Source organism: Dendrobates tinctorius, unplaced genomic scaffold (genome assembly GCF_039654945.1).
Source record: "Dendrobates tinctorius isolate UK_male_01 unplaced genomic scaffold, ASM3965494v1 ptg000086l, whole genome shotgun sequence".
Taxonomy (NCBI): Eukaryota; Metazoa; Chordata; class Amphibia; order Anura; family Dendrobatidae; genus Dendrobates; species Dendrobates tinctorius.
Window position 1 is genome coordinate 9672355 of NW_027361754.1, and position 23523 is coordinate 9695877.

The 23523-nt window shown below is 44.6% G+C and overlaps 1 protein-coding gene and 1 long non-coding RNA gene across 7 annotated transcripts in view; one reads left to right on the top strand and one right to left on the bottom strand.

Moving 5' to 3' along the window:
- The window catches only part of LOC141097671 (uncharacterized), a 45564-nt gene extending 37150 nt beyond the window's left edge, over positions 1–8414 (top strand). The window contains exons 3-4 of the long non-coding RNA XR_012234021.1: positions 6835–6960; positions 8347–8414. This is a non-coding gene — a long non-coding RNA (uncharacterized lncRNA). The remainder of the gene's footprint in view (positions 1–6834; positions 6961–8346) is intronic.
- CASZ1 (castor zinc finger 1) overlaps positions 1–23523 on the bottom strand; it is a 292892-nt gene that overhangs the window by 102412 nt on the left and 166957 nt on the right. The gene's annotated exons all lie outside the window — the stretch shown is intronic.

Genomic DNA, 23523 nt, shown 5'->3' on the forward strand with positions numbered 1-23523 from the left:
GTTATATTTTATGAGGAAAAACTCTTAGCACTATGCCGGAGTCCTGCTCTGATAGGCAGGGTCCCCGGCATATCTCTTCATTCACCCGTGCTGCGATCAGTTCTTCCCTTCCCCATGCTTTCACCCGGTCCTCTAGCTATGTCCTTAGGGCATGCGCGCGTGGGTGCACTACCGCCCTCTTAAAGGGTCAGCATGTGCACTTGCTATTTCCTCCCCAGCCAATAGCTGTGGGACATTATGTATATATTGCTTACTCCCCGCTGGGGAGGTGCCTGAGCAACCTTCCTGTTTCGCTGTCTAAGTTGTGTAAGGTTGCATACCAGTCCCCACTGTACTCTTATGCAGATCATGCCTGCTGCACGCTGATGCAGATCCTGCCTTCTGCATGCTGATACAAACCCGGTCCGCTGCACTCAGGTGCAAACTCTGTCTGCTGCACTCTGATGCGAACTGTCTGCTGCATTCTAATACAAACCCCTCCAGTCGCTCCCCTCCAGTCTGTCCTCTCGGTCCAGCTGCTGCGCGTCTCTTGGTCTGTCCTGGAGTGGCACCTGGTGTTCATCGGGAGCCAGAACCTCACAATCAGAGGCTCTACGGAACAGTCAGGTGTTTTCTTAGTCACACCCCTCCAGGCTCTCCACGGTCTGTGGCCCAGTGGTTCCACAAACCACGTCCGTGACAAAAACTTCCTCAATTGTAGACTTTTTTTAATAAATATCAAGGTTGTGTGATGCAACAGTGTTCACGCTGTGCAGGAATGAGGCAGTGACCCAAGCACGTTCAAACCAAAAACATGTTTAAATGTCCAACAAAAAAAACTCACAGTGCACAGCACACTGTATCCTCCAGATCAAAGCCGGGTAATCAAAGACAGTCCAGTCACATATTACACCGGTCACTGCCTCACATACCCCCCCCTCTGTTCAAACTTGTGGGGTTGAACATTTGTCACCATACAGGGGGCCCGTGACAGGGCATCCACATTTCCCTGCGATTTCCCCGCCCGATGTTCTACTGAGAAACTGAAGTTTTATAGGGACAAAAACCATCTGGTGACTTGGGCATTCCTTTCTTTTGCATTACTCATCCAGACGAGGGGTGAATGGTCCCTTACCAAACGAAACTGACGCCTGAGCAAATAGTAGCGTAGGGACTCCAAGGCCCATTTAATCGCCAAGCACTCCTTCTCCACTACGCAATAATTTTTCTCTGCCGGTGTCAGTTTCCGGCTCAAATAGATGACTGGATGCTCATCCCCGTTCACCTCTTGCGTCAGCACCGCCCCAGGCATACCTTTGAGGCATCGGTTTGCACAATAAAGGTTTTCTTGAAGTCGGGGCTGATGAGGACTGGCTGTCCACACAACGCTGACTTCAGAGACTGGAACACTTCTTTCGCTTGAGGATTCCACCAGACCATCACAGTCTTCTTATCTTTTAACAGGTCCGTTAGGGGTGCTGATTTCCAAGCAAAATTGTGTATAGATCGGCGGTAGTACCCAATGATGCCAAGGAATGCTCTCACTTGTTTGGTACTTAAGACCTGGGCCAGTGTTGATTGGCCTCAATCTTGTTCACTTGGGACTTGATAACCTTGCGGCTGATCACGTATCCGAAGTACCGGGCCTTTGTGAGACCCATCACGCATTTATTTAGGTCTGCTATTGACCCCGTGACTCTAAGAGACTCCAGCATTGCTTAGGCCTGGGACAGATGGGTATCCCAGTCGGTACTAAAGATGACTGTCATCCAAATAGGCAAATACGTAATCCCCATGAGGCGCTAACATAATGTCCATCAGCCTCTGGAATGTGGCCGGAGCCCCATGTAACTCAAAAGGCAAGACAACATATTGAAGAGAACCTCTGGTGTTCTAAAAGCGGTCTTTTCTTTTGCTGACTCTGTTAAAGGGTCCTGCCAGTAACCTTTAGTGAGATCCAGCATGGTGAAGTATTGGGCCTCCCCCAGTCTCTCAATTAGCTCATCCACCAGTGGCATGGGATAGAGGTCAAATTTTGACACTCCATTTAACTGAAATTATTACAGAAGCGTAATGACCCATCTGGTTTTGGGATTAGGACAGTGGGGCTGGCCCACTCAATTCGGGACTCCTCAATTACTCCCAACTGGAGCATTTGATTCACCTCGGCCACGATGGCTTGCCTTCGGCCTTATTGCACTCTGTACGGTTTCATCAGTACCCTTACCCGGGGCTCAGTCATGTTATATCACTGAGGTCCGCCCCGGCAGCTCTGAGAATACATCCGCATTCTTCTGCATGAGGGCCTGAGCATCCTGCCACTGCTGTTTGGTAAGAGCCTCATTTATTTTAACCTGACCCCCTGCTGTGTCATTTGCCAGTGCCAGAGGGACCCCTGTTGGTACGACCGGAGATGCCTCCGTGACCAAACATTCCTGGTCCTTCCAGACCTTTCAGCAGGTTTACATGGTACAGTTGCTCGGGTTTCCTTTTTCCAGGTTGGTACACTCTATAATTCACTTCACCCACCTTTCCCCATATCGCATAAGGCCCTTGCCGCTTGGCCATGAGCTTACTCCCTGGGGTGGGCACTAGTAGCAACACCCAGTCACCTTCTTTAAAGGTCCTGACCCTGGCCCTTTTATTATACGTGCGGCTCTACGTAGCCTGAGCATCCATCAGATGCTCTCTTACTATGGGTCGTACGACCGCAATCCGATCCTGTATGCTTGCTACGTGCTCAATTACGCTTCGATGCAGAGTGGGCTCCTGCTCCCATATCTCCTTAGCTACATCAAGCAATCCCCTCTGATGCCTGTTATATAACCGCTCAAACGGGGAAAAACCTGTGGACGTCTGGGGTATCTCCTGGATGGCGAACATCAGCTAGGGCAATAACATGTCCCAATCCCTCCCATCCTTGGCAACCACGTTTTTAAGCATGGCTTTGAGGGTTTTATTAAACCTCTCCACCAACCCGTCGGTTTGTGGATGGTACGACGACGTCCGTAGCCGTTTAACCTGGAGCAGCTTACATAGCTCCCTGGTCTCCTTAGACATAAAAGGAGTTCCCTGATCTGTAAGGATCTCCTTGGGTAGCCCAATGCGACAAAACATGGCAAATAGTTCACGGACTATAAGTTTAGCCGAGGCGTGGCAAAGTGGTATCACCTCTGGGTACCGGGTGGCGTAGTCTACAACTACCAATATGTGTTGGTGACCCCGTGCGGATTTCACTATTGGCAGTTACCAGATCCATTGCAATTTACTCGAAAGGTACCTCCGGACACATATCGCAGTACCTTTGAACCTCAGCATAGACTCCTGGCCAGAATGCCCTCCCAGCATGTGGGAGGCACTTCAGGGAATCTAATACGCTTCTGAACGCATCCTGGGGGACACATAGCAACCCTCACATATGACACCGCTCACTGTCTCACAGTTGTCACGCGACTTTATTGAGGCTTTTAATTTTGGCCCGCTGTGTTTTTGAGTTTAACATCCCTGATGTAAACAGACTGCCTAATAATGAGTCACCCACCAAATTTGATCTTTGCAGGTCCCATTTAATCCAACTCTATTTTATCATCATCTATCAGGAGATAGATTGGGAGAGGTTAAAGCACTAGGACTCCCACAGTTTCTGTGAACAAGAGCCCCAGTTACCATGTATGAATAGTGCGCATGAGTGACCACTGCACAATGTTATAGGACTGAGAAGTAAATGAAGCAGTCATCACACATAAGAACTAAACACATTCACACAGGCGACTTTGAGACCCCAGTCTTTGGGATCAACAATTGGACATTTAGTAATCATTTGTTATATAAAATGTACGTATGTAGCGGTCTAAGGGTCCCGTTTCTCATAGCGACGCACCAGCAATCCCGACAACGATACGACCTGGTAAGGATCGCTGGTGCGTCGCTACATGGTCGCTAGTAAGCTACCAAACAGGCAGATCTCTTCAACGACGCAGCAGCGATACGGCGATCCGTATAACTTCCTCAGCGGTTGTTGGTACCTTGTCACACAGCAGCTTTTCTGACGACTCACGCCTGCGTCCCTGAGTTCTGCATCGCCAACGAGGTCGCTCGTCGGCGTCAAACACAGCGATGCATGCTGGCCAGCGGGACGCCAACGATAAAAAAATTGCCCAGGACATTCGAGCACGATCAGCGATATCCATCGGGGGGCCGGTCGCCGCTATGTGTCACAAGTAGCGAGATCGCTGGCAAGGTCGCTGTTGCGTCACAAAATCGGTGTGTGACACCTATCAGCGACCGGCCCCCCTGCCGAGTATCGCTGATCGTGCTCGAATAGCCTGGACTTTTTTTGATCATTGGCCTCCCGCATCGCTGCGTGTGGCAGGCGGGAGACCAGCGATCAGGAGCTGGTAACCAAGGTAAACAGAGGGATTCTAAGCGCCTCGCGGCGCTTAGAAACCCGCTGTTTACCTTAGTTACCAGCGCGCTGGTGCAGGGAGCTTGGTTACCAGCGCGCTGGTAACTAAGGTGCACAGCGGCGCCGCGCGCTCGTCGTCGCTGGTGATGATTGCTGGTGAAGCTGCCTGTGTGACAGCTCACCAGCGATCATGTAGCGACACACCAGCGATCCTGACAAGTTCATGTCGTTGTCGGGATCGCTGGTGAGTCGCTATGTGTGACGGGGCCCTTACTGATCATACCACATTTGCTGGGCAGGGGAGGACACAGGAGAGGATACAGACATTACAGTACAGGATCACAAATGATTATTTCTTTGAAGTGAATCATTGTTTAAAAACAGGCAGGGAAAAGTTTTCTCTCACAAAAAGAATAAGCTGCAATACAGTCCTGTAATGTCTGTATCTTCTCTTTTGAGTCCTCCCCTGTCTAGGAGCTGTAGTATGATCAGACCATGTTCCTGTATGGTCAGACACAGCCATTACACAGTACACAGTAGGGGCACTTTTAGAAGATTATCTCAGCCGAGGAACATTTTATTTAAATATATCCAGTTGTGGAAATTATTATTATTCAAAGATCTATTGATTAAAATTAAATTTTGTTAGTGGGAAAACCCTTTAAGTAATTCTACAGATGAACTATTAATTACCTTCTTATATTAAAGATCAAATTATCTGGTACATTATAGTTTCGTCATATTTTAGATGCACCTTTACACTATATCCAATTCTATGTAATACTCAGGATTTTTTCGAACTTTGCATCGGGCAAACTGCTTTAAAATACAAGACCCCAAATATCACACGCACACTAAAAAAAAAAAAAGTCAAGGAAAAATTGTCCTCCGTCTTCTCTCACCTACTGGAAGAGCAAAGCAATCCCACATCACATTTTGGCAGCGGCTGGCTTGCTTTAGCTAATTTGCTGTCAGACTGCCTAAGCAAACCAATTAAAACTAATCATTAATTATAAAAGGAGAAAGAGTGCGAGGGGAGAAGAGAAGGGAAAAGTGGGGAAACGTGATAAGTGAGAGGTGGGTCTAGCAGGTAGACAGTACACATTAATGCAGCAGGAGACGAGGTAACACACAAGTGATTTCTCATTCTTCATCAGGACTGCCATGCTAACCAGCAGCTATTGTGTTAAAACACTCCCCTCTAAATGACCTTTGAGGAATGCTAACCAAATTAAAAGCACTTAGCATATTTAAGCTAGATCTGCCTTAGAAAATTCAATTACCACTGTATAGTGTGATCTGTTTCTCTTCTAGGTAAACCTGTCTGTAAAAGCTCAACTGCTACCCATAGCCAATGTCTGTAGGGTGTGAACTACAGCTTCCGATTTTGGAAGGCCACTGTGCATTTTATCCGACTCCTGTGTTTTTTCTTTTTCCCTACAGTACATAAGTGGTAATGAGATCACTGGTAGCATCACACAGTACACCCCTCTGGTGTATATTGTGCATGCTGCACCAAAGGGGAGAGACAGACAAAAAAAAAAAAAAAGGGCAGCTGGCATAGCATTCACCATCATTCCGTTCTCTAGCCCGACTCCAGAATCCCTGAATTGAAGGAAAAAAAAAAAAAAAAAAAGAAAAAGCACACACACCGATCTTAGTTTCTTTTGGAAAGTGCAAGACCCCCAAGAGCCTAATGAATCGCTGGGGAAACGGACAACATGGAGTGGTGTCATGGAAACCATAGCCTTCCTCGAAAAATATCCATATTCCTTCTCTGCCTTTCAGGAGCTGTCAAGAGACTGTGTGATTGTCACACGACCCACAACCCAGCCGTGACAAAGCCAATTTAATGCCTCATACTTGATTGATTAAAAAACTTTTTAGTAAAACCATGTTAAAAGACAAAAAAAAAGAAGAAAAGAAAAAAAAAAAAAAACAAGAGAAAACCTCCCCAAAGAATAGAAAGTGACACAGAGGGTGGTGAGGGTCTAGGGCAAAGGCCTAACAGCAATGTTCCCTAGGCAATAGATCCTGGGGTGACTGTCATCAACGCATTACACACCAGAAGCCGTGAAAAGGAAAACGGTCAAATTGAACACAATGGTGATTAAGATAATGATGAAGTAGGTAACAGGGGAGAAATGAAGGTGACAAGTTAGAACTCAACATCTTTTCTTCTTCCAGGAAACAAAACCACTCCAAGCGGTGGCTCTCTCTGCTGGAGCGCTGGAAATCGGTGTTGTTCTTCTAAAGGGGAACACGCAAGGGAAGCTTGATGCTGCTCGCTCAGGGTATAAAGGGGCACACAGGGGCTGTGAGAAGATGATTTTATAGTGACAGGACACAGCAAGGAACGTGCCAAAGAGCTGAAAAGATGATCTTGTAACTTGAATGTCCAAGTGTAAAATTTACTTGCAAAGCTTTCAAAAACTTCTTTTGTGTTGCAGGGAAAACAACAAGTGCATTGAGTGCTGCCTGTGAAATGAGGCTTCAGCAGAAGTGGTCGGTGTGTGTTTCTTTAAAATGCTTTTTAACCATCAAAGAGGCAACAAGCAAAGTCAACAACTTTCATAGTATGTATCAAAAAGCAGCACCACTCTTTACTGCATCTCATATGTCCCGACACGATTGTGGTTCCATTGAATGATGGAATGAGAAAACTTGTGGGGCAATTTCCCTAAGTAACACACAAGGGAGTTTATGGGTATTAGTGAATCATGAGTGCTACAATCAAACAATCCAGATATTGTGATAATCCTGTAGAAAAGTGTATGACTAAGACCAAAACCAGTACACTGAGGAGCCAGCCAATTCCTGAAAACATGGCGTCATGTCTTATTCTGTAGTGGGATTTTCTGCAGTTTTTATCTGGTTTCTCTAGTTAATCCTTTAGAACTTTCCATATTTCTGCATAAATTTGACCCAAGACTACATCAGATTTTTACACGATTCCTAAAATTAGATATAGAGAACCAAATTAGTCAATTAGACTGTTTTTGAAATTAAGAAAATGATCTAATATCGCATGTCTGTTAGTGGCAAAAGTTTGTGAACCTTTGAAGGTGCCAACCAGCAGATTCTGACACAAGTACTAAAATTAGATGTTTTGAAGGGAGGAATGGGCTAAAATTCCCCCAAGTCGATGTGCAGCACTAATTAACAATTTCCAGAAACGTTTAGGTGCTGAAAGCAAAGGTTCATATACTTTACCACTCACTAATATGTGAATAATATGTGTATATTAGGTAATTTTCCTCCAAAAAAAATTACAACGTGTAATATTTTTTACTCATTTATTTGATTTGGTTCATTTAATCTACTTTTAGGATTTGTGTGAAAATCTAATGTAGTTTTAGGTCATTTGAGCTGAAATATGGAAAATTCTTTCAAAGTTTCACAAACTTTAAAGCACCACTGAAAGTATACTTCTGTCCAGGATATATGATAACATGCCATAAAATCTAATAAAAGATTACAGATCCATTCTGTGATCACAGTAGTGATCAGTAAAGGCATGGAGGACGTAGTCAGATACATTGTTTACATTGAATTGTTAGTGGATGATTGATGAAATTACATCAAGTCCTTAACAATAAACGTCCAGCTGGCCCATGCTCTACCCTGATGTGACATTCTAAAACATCATTTCATAGTATAACAGCTGCATGAAATTATGCAGGCGTATTGTCAGATACAGCCAGACTCCCCAATGGTTTACTACCATCTCTGCGATCCCTTTCACACTGTATACACAGCACTTCCTCCCATGGTCCTAATAGTTACCTGACTCCCAAGTATAGGGAGGGAGGGTGCAGTAGTCAATAATTGTTAAGGACAGGGCAACAAAATGTATCATGTATTTTAGTGTTCCCTGATTCTTGTGAAAAACAGACATATTTCCTTTATTGTTTCTACTAATATAGCCTGCTATCGGAAACAGTCCTATGTTATTTTCCTAGATATGTTGGAAGAATGAGAAAAAAATTTACAGCTCTTGAAACCGTATGTGCAGAAAAAAACAACAGGGGTAAGTAAATGGATAAAGAGCAAGTAAACCTTTACAACATTGTTTTAATATACTTTTCTGCCCTTTAACTTGTAATAAGTTCGGTGGAGGGCCGAATCCCCCTTACTGAAAGGTACTCAGCTTAGCAGAGGAGCACACCGCTCCTGTCTCAGTGCGCACACGGACCTGGGTACAAATACAATAGAAAGCATTGGAGTCTGTACTCTGCTCTGTGTACACGCTCAGACAGGAGCTGTGGGCTGTTTTCTTCTCGCTGGCGTCCCGCTGGCACCGACGAGCGACGCATGGATGCAGGTGGAAGACGTCATCATCGTTGCATGTGACAGGTAAGTAACGACCGCCGAGCATCGCTCCGTCGCTGGTGAGATCTGCCTGTTTGGCAGCTCACTAGCGACCATTTAGCGATGCACCAGCGATCCTGACCGGGTCGTATCGTTGTCGGGATCGCTGGTGCATCGCTAAATGTAACGGGATCATTACTCATAGGACTTTTGTGGGCCTTGAAGTAGAATAACATGAGGGCCGGATTCCAGTTTATCCTGGCATAATGACCTGATCATGTATAGTGACAGCACTTATCAGTTTAGTACTACAGGACATCAGATCTCAGAAAAGCAAACAAACCTGTTCAGTGCAGATTTTACTGTGGACAGAAGGGGAACATGTCAGCACCTTAAACAATCAATTACATACATTAATTTGAGAAGCTCATACAATGCTCGTGGTGAGATAATCTAAAAATCTAAAAACCTGGTTACCACCACTTGTCTTAAACATGAAGGGGGGACTTGCGGCCTCTTCTAACCCTTCTATTTAGTTTGCAGCTCACCTGCATAGTATGGTGGTCACTTTACATTTCTAGATAATTTTAATAAAATACTGCTAAAAATAAAACGTGGCAGACAATGCTCACCTTGGCTTGTACCAAGGTAAATCCCAAGACTTCCAAGCTAATCTAAAAAGCAGAAAAAAAAGATGCTTTTTGACAGAGTCATTTATATTTTAGCTTTGTTCCATTATCCTAACGAATTCTTCATCAACGGATGCAATATTAACGGCAGAAAATCAGCTCCCTCCACCCACGGGAATTTCACAAAGACAGCGGCCATGCTCGTGTCTCCTGCAGCCGTCCAGAGGGAGCCCTGCAATGATCGCTCACTTCCCTTCAGTTTTCACCGCTTTACACATATTTACCCTCTTACATCTTTAAAATATGACAGTGCTTCAGAATCGGAGCAGAGGAGCTGTGGGCTGTTAGTACGATCAGATACCAAGCTATGACTTCAGTGTCTTTGATCCTCCTCTTCCATGAAACGATTTCTGCAGTGTTGTCTCACAGTCTCTGTTTTATTTAGGCCTCATTCAGATTGGCACACTTTTGGTCTGCAAGCTGTCTGTACACAAAGAACAGAACAGCCCATGTGCTTGTGCACATTAGCATGATGTATTATTTTGGTTAATTTAATGGATAAGAAAACTCTGCAACCACATGTGACGCAAACACACACAGCTACACAAGGGCCAATTGCAGACATGATCCGCCTGAATCAAAAGCCATCTCATCAAAACCTTACACATAAGTTCATTTAATAAAATGGTTGAGAGCAGAGAAGCTACACTAAAAATATCAAAATGCGACCCAATTGTACTCCACCAGTTTGGAGTTATATGGTCTGGTGCACACTTTCCTTCCCGTGCAATACCTAGGGTGAAGTTGCCTTCTGGCCATACTTTGTTGCCAACACTGATCCCTCTGAGGAACACAAAGCCCGTTAGTAAAGGTAGAGAGATGGGCCCCATAGCAGCTACCTAAGCCACAGGTACAATATGCCCATCCCTTATTCTAAAACTGTTCCAGCGCCTAGGCGAATATAGTCTTTCCCCAGTCATTCCTTCCATCTTTAGAATGAAGCCCACCAGCAGCTATGCAGTCCTGAAGAAAAGCCCAAAAGAAGATGCCGTTACCACCCAGAATGGCTGGAGAAACAAACAACTAAATTAAAGAAAAGCAGCAACAATGCTGACAGCTATTTGGCAGAGTAACAGAAAGACAAAACACGGCATTACTGCAAGTAAAAGCATATTATATGGCTTCGTTAGCTCATTAAAATGACTTTGTGGTGGAACAATACAGATATCAGCTGTTTATTTTTAGGACTAAATGTATATTTTCTCTAAAAGGAAGCCATGGTTAGTTTCCTATTGATTAATTGCATATTATATGATTTCTAAGGAGAAAAAAAAGAATAACCCGGTGCTGAATATTTATAAGATTGATCTAATTTTCTTTGTTTATTCAAGGGGAAAAAAAGCTTTATAGATTTGATATTTTCAGCTGAAAACCACAGTTAGGTTCTTCCTAAGGAAAAACCACCCACAAGAAAATTCCAAAATTAGTAATATCCATTGATCAGTTCTAGAAGACGACAGCTGCTGCGATTCCTGACTTCTAACATTTGGAGACACTGGCTTGTCTTGGCAGCCCTCTCTCCAAACGTATGAGTGTCACTTTAATCGATATTTACTGATGCTTATAAATAACATGACAGGGCTCCTGGTTAAACCATCAATGTACGGCCAAAAGCTCTTAGCAGGAAGAGAGGAGGAGGCAGAGCTGTGGTTAAAGGTGCATTCACTCCCAAAACATACATTCCTGCCTGTATGCAACAAGATCTTCCTTTTTAATATTTGTTTTTTTCTCAGCATATGGCATTCTGTTATGCACTTTATTTAGTCAAGATCACGCAACACATTGGATTAGGTCATAAAACCGCTCCGAGTGCCACAACTTCCAGAGCGACAGGACTCTCCGTACAGGCGGAAAACCTTACATTTGTGTGAACAAGTTCGAATCTGTGGCAGGAGGATCTATAAAGTTCTGTAATTACACATACAGTGCCTACAAGTAGTATTCAACCCCCTGCAGATTTAGCAGGTTTGATAAGATGCAAATAAGTTAGAGCCTTCAAACTTCACACAAGAGCAGGATTTATTAACAGATGCATAAATCTTACAAACCAAAAAGTTATGTTGCTCAGTTAAATTTTAATAAATTTTAAACATAAAAGTGTGGGTCAATTATTATTCAACCCCTAGGTTTAATATTTTGTGGAATAACCCTTGTTTGCAATTACAGCTAATAATCGTCTTTTATAAGACCTGATCAGGCCGGCACAGGTCTCTGGAGTTATCTTGGCCCACTCCTCCATGCAGATCTTCTCCAAGTTATCTAGGTTCTTTGGGTGTCTCATGTGGACTTTAATCTTGAGCTCCTTCCACAAGTTTTCAATTGGGTTAAGGTCAGGAGACTGACTAGGCCACTCCAACACCTTGATTTTTTGCCTCTTGAACCAGGCCTTGGTTTTCTTGGCTGTGTGCTTTGGGTCGTTGTCTTGTTGGAAGATGAAATGACGACCCATCTTAAGATCCTTGATGGAGGAGCGGAGGTTCTTGGCCAAAATCTCCAGGTAGGCCGTGCTATCCATCTTCCCATGGATGCGGACCAGATGGCCAGGCCCCTTGGCTGAGAAACAGCCCCACAGCATGATGCTGCCACCACCATGCTTTACTGTAGGGATGGTATTCTTTTGGTCGTATGCAGTGCCATCCAGCCTCCAAACGTCACGTGTGTGGTTGGCACCAAAGATCTCGATCTTGGTCTCATCAGACCAGAGAACCTTGAACCAGTCTGTCTCTGAGTCCTCCAAGTGATCATGAGCAAACTGTAGACAAGCCTTGACATGACGCTTTGAAAGTAAAGGTACCTTACGGGCTTGTCTGGAACGGAGACCATTGCGGTGGAGTACGTTACTTATGGTATTGACTGAAACCAATGTCCCCACTGCCATGAGATCTTCCCGGAGCTCCTTCCTTGTTGTCCTTGGGTTAGCCTTGACTCTTCGGACAAGCCTGGCCTCGGCACGGGAGGAAACTTTCAAAGGCTGTCCAGGCCGTGGAAGGCTAACAGTAGTTCCATAAGCCTACCACTTCCGGATGATGCTCCCAACAGTGGAGACAGGTAGGCCCAACTCCTTGGAAAGGGCTTTGTACCCCTTGCCAGCCTTGTGACCCTCCACGATCTTGTCTCTGATGGCCTTGGAATGCTCCTTTGTCTTTCCCATGTTGACCATGTATTAGTGCTGTTCACAAGTTTGGGGAGGGTCTTAAATAGTCAGAAAAGGCTGGAAAAAGAGATAATTAATCCAAACATGTGAAGCTCATTGTTCTTTGTGCCTGAAATACTTCTTAATACTTTAGGGGAACCAAACAGAATTCTGGTGGTTTGAGGGGTTGAATAATAAATGACTCTCTGAATAAACTTTTCACAATTTAAAAAAAAATTAAACAAAGAAATAACATTCTTTTTTGCTGCAGTGCATTTCACACTTCCAGGCTGATCTACAGTCCAAATGTCACAATGCCAAGTTAATTCCGAATGTGTAAACCTGCTAAATCTGCAGGGGGTTGAATACTACTTGTAGGCACTGTATATAAAATGCTGATTTGTGGCACATCTTGTTCTAGAACCGACAATTTTTGTAGCCTCTCTTGGATGTAACCAAATATCTTTTCTTGTAAGACGTAGGGCTCCTTTAGTCAGATGGTGGGCCATGAGTGTGAATATGTGCATTTCCCAGAAAAGTCTGTAATGCACTAAAGTTCTTGAAGTAAAATCCTTAAAATTCTTAATTAATAGGAGAGCACCATGACTATACGGAAAGGCCACTGCGCTGCACAAGTGTAGCATAAGTAAAGCGTCTTCATCTCTAGTGAGAGCAGACACATGCTGTGATGGAGCCCAGCCTGACCACACGCAGTATGCAGCAGTGTCCTGTACTGACTGGTGGCCCCACACTCTGATGCCATCCACACTCATTCCCTCTGCAGGGGTCAGGATTCAATTTCCCAAGGGGGAATCTGTACCCAGACATTGCCTCAAATCTACGCTCCTTGTCCCACACATCCCCAATGTGTAGTAGATACTATAGGCAAGGATTTTTGTTATTACGATGGCCCCATGGGTGGGTCCACGGCTGACCCTGTAAAAACCAGGGATTGGAGAAGCAGGAAGCTCATCTGCATATTTCCGGTGCATTCTGGGAAGAGAAGAGTCGCCTTAAGCTGATCGATCGCTGGGACTTGTCGGGACTCGCTGTTTGAGGACATCGCAAAACCAGGGATTGGAGAAGCAGGAAGCTCATCTGCATATTTCTGGTGCATTCTGGGAAGAGGAAAAGAGTCGCCTTAAGCTGATCGATCGCTGGGACTTGCCGGGTCTCTCTGTTTGAGGACCCAATAGCAATATGGAAGAGAAGAAAATCCACATGGTCATCTGCAACACATGCTACTTGTTTATGGATCTTCCGGCCCAAAAACTCAACTTTACCTGTCAGAAGTGCAAACTTGTTGCCCTCTTAGAGGAAAAGGTGCAGGGACTGGAAGAAAGAATAGCAACATGAGGACTTCTTGGATGAAGCAGAAGCAACCGTTCAGGATACGGAAAGTGAGAAAAGCTTCAGAGCACATACAGAGGCTGAAAAGTGGAGCCATGTGACGAAAAGAAGCAAACGGATTAAGTGGTCATCACCACCCACACAGCTTAGTAACCAATATGAAGCCCTCATGCTGAAGAACGAAAATGGCACAGCTCAGGATGATACCATATCTACAAGAGAAGACACACTATCAACAAAAGAAGTTACTGTGTCAACAAAGGCGAAAACAAATGACACTCAAAAACACTCACGAGCAACAAGCAGTGCGTCCGGAAAGAAAAGAAGAGTGGTAGTTATGGGCGACTCACTACTAAGAGGCACGGAGGCAACTATCTGCAGGCCGGACATAACCGCACGAGAAGTATGCTGTCTCCCAGGAGCAAAAATCAAGGATGTGGCCAACAGGGTACCAACTATCCTCAAATCCAAGGACGACTACCCTTTCCTACTGATACATGTAGGCACAAACGACACGGCAAGAAATGACCTACCAACTATCTGCGAAGACTTTGAAATTCTGGGGAAGAAAATAAAGGAACGGAACGTACAGGTTGTTTTCTCATCAATCCTCCCAGTCGATGGTCATGGCATCAGAAGATGGAATAGGATACTAGAGGTGAACAACTGGCTACGACGGTGGTGCAGGCAGCAAGGATTTGGATTCTTGGACCATGGCATGAATTACTGAATTACCTCTACGATGGACTTCTCACAAGAGATGGGATACACCTCACAAAACCTGGGAAACACACATTCGCCAGAAGACTTGCCACACTCATCAGGAGGGCTTTAAGCTAGAAGAAGAGGGGATGGGAGGAAAAAACAGCACACAAGAACATGCAGCAGAAGGAAAAACTAATCAAGGATACTAGATGTGGTACAGAGGACCCAAGACAGGGAAGCAAAACTTCCTTCCTCCATGCTGACCTTCGCAAGGAGCCTGACCAATAAGATGGAAGATCTGGAGTTGGTAATGTATGAGGAAAAATACGACATAGTAGGAATAACTGAGACATGGTTAGACGACAGCTATGACTGGGCGGCTGACTTGCAAGGATATGATTTGTTTAGGAGGGATCGTAAAAAAAGGAAAGGGGGTGGAGTCTGTCTATATATAAAGTCCACTTTAAAGCCCACAATAAAAGATATACAAGAGGGAAATGAAGAGGTGGAGTCTCTATGGGTGGAGATACAAGGAGGGAAAAGTAATAAAATCCTCATAGAGGTTTGTAATAAGCCACCAAATATAACAGAAACCACTGAAAATGTATTATTGAAACAAATAGACAAAGCAGCAAATCACAATGAGGTGATTATTATGGGGGACTTCAACTACCCCAACATAGACTGGGAAACTGAAACCTGCGTATCTCAGAAAGGAAACCAATTTCTGTCAGTGACCAAGGATAATTATCTGTCACAACTTGTGCAGGGCCCAACTAGAGGGACAGCCCTTCTGGACTTAATTTTAAGCAACAGGCCAGATAGAATAACAGAAGTACGAGTCGATGGGCACCTAGGGAACAGTGACCACAATATAATACAATTCCACTTGTCCTTCAGTAAGGTGCCCTGGAAGGGGGTTACAAAAACGCTGAATTTCAGGAAAGCAAAGTTTGATCAGCTTAGAGAGGACCTTCGCCGAATTGATTGGGACAATGTCCTCAAAAATAGGAGCACAGAAAATAAATGGGAAATATTTAAATCAGTTTTACACACCCACTGCGATCTAGCCATACCGTACAGAAATAAAAGGGCTAGGAACAGGAGAACACCAATGTGGCTAAATAAGGATGTAAAAAAGGCAATAAATAACAAGAACAAGGCATTTAGGAAGCTAAAACAAGAAGGCAATGAAGAAGCATTAAAAAGTTAGGCCTCTTTCACACATCAGGTTTTCGCCGTCAGGCGCGATCCGGCGCTTTTGACAGAAACCGGATCCGGCGAAAAGCAATGCCGGATCCGGTTTCCCCCCATTGACTTGCATTTGCGCCGGATCGCGCCGGATGGCCATGCGTTTCATCCGGTTTTCGCCGGATCCGGCAATGTGTCGCGATCCGGAAAAAACGTCTACTGTAACGTTTTTTGTCTCCGGCGAAAAAGCCGGACACGCCGGATCCGGCGCGTCCGGCTTTTTCACACAATGAAAGCCTATGAGCGCCGCAATGCGCCGGATCCGGCGAAAGCCGGATCCGGTGGCCGGATCCGGTTTTTTTGGTCTGAGCATGCTCAGTAGCTCTGCCCACAAGACATATATAAAAGCAAGACAGTGGGACCCACAGCCACACCCAACATGCCACCCAAGCCAAGAACCAGGAGAAGGCAGCAGACATCTGCAGCACCATCAGCACCACCACCACCCCAAATGGAGCAGCAAATGGAACATGCTGAGGAGGGGAGTCCAGAAGCAGATGAGAGACGGTAATTATCAAATCCCCCATTCCTCCACACTAGGGCCATGGAATATCAAGATATTCATTGGCCCTTTGTTTCTCTTTATTCAACAGCCGCCAAAGAGATGCAGCAGCAGCAGCAGCAGAAATGGCATCACTGGCAGCAGCAACAGCAGCAGCAATACCCACAGCCATGGAGTCTGGCCATCAACAGGACAGCACATCTTCTTCTGGGAGCCCTCCCTCGCATCGTCAGCGTTTGACGGTAAGTTTTTATTTCCAAAATCCATCATCTCTGTAATATATGTCTATTCATTGACTTTTATTTCAAAACAGGAATCACAAGATGAAGAGGAGCTCCCAGAAGAAGAAGGAAGGGGTGGACAGACACCTGGAGTGGGCTCACAATTGGTAAGTTTTTTGCATCAAACGCAGAAACACAACATCACACTACACACAACACATAGAAAACAATGTTCTGCAGACCACACACAGCAAACAAATGCCTACATCCAAAGACATAACATTTTTTGTTTTCTTCTCTAGTCTTCCCAATCTGGTGCTCGGCCAAGAGGTCCTCGCAGTGCCTCCCAGGGTCGTCGGCGACAGCAACGCGGCGGTCACCAGCGTGTAAGTATAAATATTTTTGCTTTGTTTTTTTGCACTTTTTATTTCATTTCTTTTGTGGAGGCTAATTATGTTATTTTTGTCTTTTTCTTTAACAGCCTTCACAGCGTGCTCCCGACTCTGACGGTGAGGATGGAGGGATTGATGTGGACCGCCTCATCGATCTCGTCAGAGAAAGGGAGCCGCTCTGGAATATGGCTGACCGCCGCCACGCTGACCTGATCGTTACCCGACGACTCTGGGAGGAAATCTGTTCTCTCCTTGTGGGCCGCTGGGAGGACCTCGAAGCTCGGGCCCAGATTAAAGAGCGTAAGTATATACAGTACCGGTTGCTTGATGTAAACCAGTGTTTCCCGAACTCCAGTCCTCGTGGTCCCCACGGATCATGTGTTCAGGATTTCTATTTACTATGGAAATCCTGAAAAAATGACCCCTGGGGACCATGAGGACTGGAGTTTGTGAAACACTGATGTTGTATACTAACCACTCCTTTCTCGTTTCAGGGAACAGAATTGTGAATCGGTGGCGGTCTGTGAGGGATCGTTTCAAGAAGGAGTTCAATAAAGAGATGCGGGCCCCGAGTGGATCTGGAGGACGCAGGAGCAAGTACAAGTACGCACAAGCCCTGTCGTTCCTCCGGGAAACAATGCTCACCAGAAGGTAAATATTACACACCACATGTGAAAAAAATGTTAGATGTAACTTTTTTTTTTCAGCCAGGGCCATACCATGTCAGTATTTTAATTGTTTTTTTTTCTCTTTATTACACAGCACGGGGTGCAGCACTCGGGAGCCTGCACGATTGGACCCTTCTGAGGCGATCCCTGAGGAGACCGGCACCGAGGGACACTTCGACCGCCCCGGTACATCTGCACCTTCCCAGCCTTCCCACACATTCGACCCATCTGTCCCATCCACCAGCACAGGAGCATCGTGGCCGCCTACATTACATGAAGCTGCTGGTGAGGAGATCGCTTTCCCTTTACCCCACCCTTCTGCCCCTGCCACCTCTAGTACACCTGCGGGTACTGGGCGGCAGCGGCAGAGGGGTCAGGAAAAGAGTTATGCGCAAGAGTTCTTGCATCTGAATGCATCTTTCCAGAACTGTCTCAAAGTCTTGTCAGAGCAAATCTCCGCAGGCTTTCAGCAGATCAACTCCAGCATTCTGGAGGTGAAGACACTTCTGCAAACCATGCATTCAGAAGCAAGATCTTCGCCAAACCACACCTTTTTCAGGTCTGTTGTGGAGCGCATGGCAACACTATCTCCTACCCAGCAGATGCATGTAATGCATTCGTGCCACGGTGCTCTACAGCAGGTTACCTCCCAACCTCCACCTCCCACCACTGTAGTTCCTCCACCTGCACCCCCTCCAGCCACTTTCCATCCTCCCCCTCCTATTACATCTGCACCCCCTCCAGCCACTTTCCATCCTCCCCCTCCTATTACATACCAGCAACCTCACCAGTACCAGCAACCTCCCCAGTACCAGACATCTCCCCACTTCCAGCAACCTGCCCCGTACCAAACTCCTTCCCCGTACCAAACTCCTTCCCCATACAACTTTCCATCAACATCATCTGCTCCTACAGTCCCTGCCCAACCCTCCACTCCACCGCCCACCACCTCTTCTGCCTCCCACATGTCCACCCATTCTGTAGCTTTTTCCACACCTTCACCTCTAACTGTTCCTTCCCCACCACGATCCCAGTCCTCTCTCCACACACCCAGTGTCGAAGTGTCCCGCAGCCCCTCCAGCAGTATTTCCACCCCACAGTACACAGATTTGTAATGTGTGTTTTTTGTAAAAAAAATGCCCATTGGGTTTAAAACCTTTATTAAAAAAGTTTTTTGCACTTTAAAAACATTTTACAAAAAAAAAAAAATTTAAATAAAAGTTAAATTATCGTTTCACAATGGTTGTCTGTCATTTCTTTCTGCGGCGAACTATGTTTTAAAAAAAGGTTAAATACAGGGTATTTCAAAGGTAAAAAGGTATTCAAAACCAGGTATATAACTGTGGGTAAACTTTAGCTTTTTGCCACAGTTGTGTTCCTGGTTGTGTTTGAAGCAAAGTATTTCACCTAAAAAGTTGTGTTTATTGTTGGTGATTTCCTACCAATGTACACAACTTTTGTTAAAAGGTGAAATACTTTGCATAAAACACAACCAGGTACACACCTGTGGCCTAAAGGTAAAAATAGTAAGACCATGACAAGATAGCCAACTTTGGTTGGCAAAGGTATATACTGTTGTTCCAGAAGGTACACAAGTTTAGGGCACAAATCTTTCACACTCTGTCATCCCAGTGTACTCTGCCTTGAGGTGACATAAAGTATAGTGGAAAATTGTCCCTGAAACCGTCACAGAACTTCTAGTGGTAATATTTCCAATGACAACATCCATCTTCGCCAGTAACTTGCTCTTCTCTCCAACCTGCACTTTCTTCTCTACAACCTGTCAAAGAAGGGCTGTAGGAACATGCTATATCTAGTTTTCCAGTAGCCAATCCCGTTCGGAAGGCCACAAGGGTCAATTTTAAAAACCGGATCCCGCGTAATCCGTCGAAAAACGGATAGAAAAACGGATAGAAAAACGGATGAACCGGATGAGACGGATCCGGTTTTGTCTGTCAAGAACAAGACGGATCCGGCAGAAAACCGGATCCGGCACTTCAGGTTTTACAAAACATTTGCCGGATCCGGCATTCCGGCACGACGCCGGATCGCGCCTGACGCCGAAAGCCTGATGTGTGAAAGTAGCCTTAGAGAAAAAAATAAAATGTGTAAAAAACAAATACATTTAGCAAAAGTGGAAACAGAGACTCATTGCTAAGGAAAGTAAAACAAACCCCAAACTATTCTTTAATTATATAAACAGTAAAAAGATTAAAATTGATGGTGTCGGCCCTTTAAAGAGCAATGAGGGTGAAATCATAGAGAGCGATGTGGGATAAGCAAATGTTTTAAATACTTTTTTCTCAACAGTGTTCACACAGGAAAAGGATTTGCCAGGGGAAATGCAGAGTGATAATGTAAACTCCCCATTAAGTATTACCTGCCTAAAGGGGGTTTTACACTAAGCAATATCGCTAGCAATATCGCTAAAACGTCACTGGTTTTGTGACGTTATAGCGATATTGCTAGCGATATCGCTATGTGTGATACTTACCAGCGACCGGCTCCCCCGCTGCTCATCGCTGATCGCGCGAGAATGTCCGGCTCCATTTCTCGTCGGGCGCTTCCTGCTGAGACTTCCTGCTGTGACGTCCAGCGACGCGTGGAGGCGGGCGGGAGGACGCAGGATCGCTGTGTGTGAATGGTAAGTATCGTGCGCTGCGTCGCTGCTGCATCGCTGTGAGATCTTTCTGTATGAAAGCTCACTAGCGATCATTTAGCGATGCACCAGCGATCCTGACCGGGTCGGATCGCTGGTTGGATCGCTGGTGCATCGCTAAATGTAAAAGGGCCTTTACCCAGGAAGAAGTGCAGAACCGCCTTAGTAAGATTAAAATTGACAAATCACCAGGCCCTGATGGCATTCATCCTCGGGTATTAAGAGAGTTAAGTAATGTGATAGACAGGCCTCTATTCCTTATATTTAAAGACTATAGAAACAGGGTCTGTTCCTTTTGATTGGCGGCAAGCAAATGTGGTACCAATATTCAAAAAGGGGTGTAAAAGGGAACCTGGAAACTATAGGCCGGTAAGCTTAACATCTGTTGTGGGTAAAATTTTTGAAGGGTTTCTAAGGGATACCATTATGGAATATCTCAATGTTAATAAATGTTTAACTCCATATCAACATGGATTTATGAAGGATCGCTCCAGTCAAACTAACCTGATCAGCTTCTATGAGGATGTAAGCTCTCAAATGGACTAAGGAGAATCATTGGATGTCATTTATCTCGACTTCTCTAAAGCATTTGACACTGTCCCACATAAAAGATTGGTAAGTAAGATGAGAAAGCTTGGGCCAGGGGAAAATGTGTGTAGATGGGTAGGTAGCTGGCTTAGTGATAGAAAGCAAAGAGTGGTTATTAATGGTGCATACTCAGATTGGACCAGGGTTACTAGTGGGGTACCACAGGGTTCTGTATTGGGCCCCCTACTATTTAATATATTTATTAATGATCTAGTGGATGGCTTACACAGTAAAATATCAGTATTTGCAGATGATACAAAACTATGTAAGGTAGTTAACACAAAGGAGGACAGTTTGCAACTACAGACAGATTTGAGTAAAATGGATAATTGGGCTGAAAAATGGCAAATGAGGTTTAACACAGATAAGTGTAAGGTTATGCACATGGGAAGGAGAAACAGATGCTATAATTACTTACTAAATGGGAAACTGCTGGGGAAATCAGACATGGAAAAAGATTTAGGCATCTTAGTCAATAAGAAGCTAAATTGGAGTGCCCAGTGTCAGGCAGCTGCCACCAAAGCAAATAGGGTCATGGGATGCATTAGAAGAGGTCTGGGGACACGAGAAGAAAACATAATTCTCCCTCTGTACAAATCACTCGTCAGACCACACTTGGAGTATTGTGTGCAATTTTGGACGCCGGTGCTCAAGAAAGACATTACTGAACTTGTAAGGGTTCAAAGGCGGGCTACTAAAATGATAAATGGAGTTGGTTCACTACAATACCAAGAAAGGTTATCAAAATTAGGTCTATTTACTCTAGAAAAGAGAAGACTTAGGGGAGACTTAATATATATGTACAAGTATATCAGAGGGCAATACAGAGATCTCTCCAATGAACTGTTTGTACCAAGGACTGTGACAAGAACAAGGGGGCATTCTCTTCGTTTGGAGGAAAGACAATTTCTGCACCAGCATAGAAGAGGGTTCTTCACGGTAAGAGCAGTGAGGCTCTAGAATTCTCTTCCTGAGGAAGTGGTGATGGCCAACTCACTCAATGAATTTAAGAAAGGAATGGATGCTTTTCTTGTGAGTAACAGTATAGAAGGTTACGAATAACATAATATTATAGGTAGATGGTTGACCCAGCTTAGGGGATGGAATTTATTTCCCTATGGAGAAAATTGGCTTTTACTCTGTGGGTTTTTTACCTTCCCCAGGATCAACAATGCAGAACAGCTGCACTAAAAATAGGCTGAACTAGATGGGCATAAGGTCTTCCTTCAGCCTTCAAAACTATGTTATTATGTTACTTCCACGTATTACTTCCACGTACTTTTCCTATAAGTCTTTAAACGGCTTTCTCGTTCTCTAAAAGAGTCTGCGGAGATCATACGCATAACTTAATAGTAACGGGTTCAATTGTCACTTTCACTGTGCACAGTGGTTTTGTGGAATCCTGGGCATTTTATACTTTTCAGCACACTTGTCGCTCGCTGCCCTCCCTTCGGAGCGGCAGTTAATCCGGTGTTTCAAACTAAAGGATTCTCCGAATATTCATTAGATTATCAACTGCTACCTGCTGTCTCTGTGCTGTGCTGCTAATCCTAATCCCATCTGACTCCTATTAGCCTGATTCAGGGGAAGCTAACCTGTCCGATCTAAGTAATTAGGGTCCCTCCTCCTAACATCTCCACAGTTGCTCAGCTCAATGCACAGTTGTGTCCCGAGTGACAGGTGCAATTTTCTGCATGATTACTATGATTTGGTGCATTTTAAGAATACGGTTTTTGGTTTGTTTTCTTCTATCACTGACATGAAATGGGCCATATGTCTCCATATAAACAAATCTGGCTCTGGTAAAAGTTGGTGTGAAAAACAACAACAAAACAAAAAACAAATTCCTGCTGGAAAGTGTCATTTTCAAGCATGCTGAGGACTGTATTCAAAGTGACAAGCAAATAATGGTACTAAACAATCCACCCTCAAACACTTCATACGTGCCATGTAAAGGCAATGTCGGCTCTTAAATGTTCCTCCAAATATTTTTATGTCATATGCTAATTTTGGAACAGCCTGTCCTTGAACAGAAAAAAAAAAAAAAGCGGTCAGCCATATGTTGAGCTATCAATCAAGATTGTGATATCGAGGAGGCATTTTTTTTAAGTGACAAAACATTTAGGAATAGAAGTTCAGCTGCACTGGTGGCACTACAAGTCCCATGATATCTATTGAATTTCCAGAAGCCTAGCAAGTAATAATCAACTTCCAGCAGTGGAGCTCTTTTGGGAATACAAGCTTGGTGAGGCCTGGCTAATTAGAAGCTTTTATGGGCTTGTTCACACAGTTTGGATATGTGGCAGGTACTTCGGACCCAAAATCCACAGCTTGTTACAAGTACCAACAGCGTGTATAAGAATTCATGAAATCTAAGGCGCACATTGCAGAGAAAATCTACTACATAACTTGACCTTCTCTGTGGATTTGACATGAGTAGCAAATCACAGACAAGTCATGCGACCAAAAATGTTGGTGCGACTTGTCTCGCTGTCATGTGCAAATTTTAGACTTGCAATTTAAAAAAAAAAAAAAAAGGATCAGATCATACTTCAAACTAATTTGGAAACATTTGCAATGTTACTGTTCATGATGTGATGTATCACTGCACTCGTAATATTATCCTAAAGCCCCCGTCTCACATAGCGAGATCGCTGAAGCGTCACCGAT